The sequence below is a fragment of the Macrobrachium rosenbergii genome, chromosome 16 (genome assembly GCF_040412425.1).
Source record: "Macrobrachium rosenbergii isolate ZJJX-2024 chromosome 16, ASM4041242v1, whole genome shotgun sequence".
Lineage (NCBI taxonomy): Eukaryota > Metazoa > Arthropoda > Malacostraca > Decapoda > Palaemonidae > Macrobrachium > Macrobrachium rosenbergii.
The window spans coordinates 10,424,953-10,426,225 of NC_089756.1; positions in this window are offsets into that span (position 1 = coordinate 10,424,953).

Genomic DNA, 1,273 nt, shown 5'->3' on the forward strand with positions numbered 1-1,273 from the left:
CTTAAGGTTCTTTGAAGCGTCCCTTCGGGCCCTAGCTGCAACTCCTTTCATTTCTATTACTATGCCTCCGTTTATATTCTCTTTCTTCCATCTTACTTTCCACCCTCTCTTAACAATTGATTCATGGTGCAACTGCTAGGTTTTCCTCCTGTTATACCTTTTAAAACTTTTTACTGTTAATTTCCGTTTCAGCGCTGAATGACCTTACAGGTCCATGCTCTTGGCCTTTGGCCTAAATTCTATATTCTCTTCTATTCTAAACCCATATTGTTTTTCCTTTATCAGTCCGCAATCAGTCTTTTGGTCGTCCATTTTGCTATTTCTCAGTCAGACTTCTACTATACTGCATTCCTTCCTTGATATACTAAGTGACAATTTATTATGAGCTTAAAATCCTTACCATATAAATCCTGGTCAGCTGCTCATTGGTACTATCACCACCATACAGCAGCATCTCACCTGCAATCCCATTAAATACTTGGAACTTTCCATCCTTCAACCTCTGCGTTGCCTTCTTAACGTCCAAATATCCAATATATATATATATATATATATATATATATATATATATATATATATATATATATATATATATAGATATATATAGATATATATGCATACACATATACATATATACACACACACTTATCTGTATATATATATATATATGTATATATATATATTCCTATATATATATATATATAATTGGATATTAAACGACATTTGTAGCTTCATGATTAATTATATTAAATTTGTATATGATTAATTATATATATATATATATATATATATATATATATATATATATATATATATATATATATATATATATATACATACATACATAAATCTGTCACTCGATGTGTATCCTTGAGTTGAAGTTACGAATTTATCTTCCTGTATTTTTCGGTTTCCCTTTAGCTCGAAAAAAGCAAGAAATTGAAGAGGAAATAAAGAGGATAAAATAAAATGCATCCTTTACACAAAGTTCAAGCAGATTTAGTGTCATTTAATTTTTCACTTCTAGTCATGCTACCGAGAAGCCTTTGTAGCTCACAGGGATTGCCTTACCCGCCCCTTTTCTTGCTTTTAACTTTTACTTGGATTTTCCACTATAACTGAAATTTTTATTTTCTTTTACTTCGCCAGAGTGGGAAACACTGGGAAATGATGCACTCCTCAACCATTCTTTGTACATGACCAAACCATCTCGAAACACAGCTTTTTTATCCGTTCTCCCACGTGTCTCCAAATCTCTCCCACATTCAGCTCC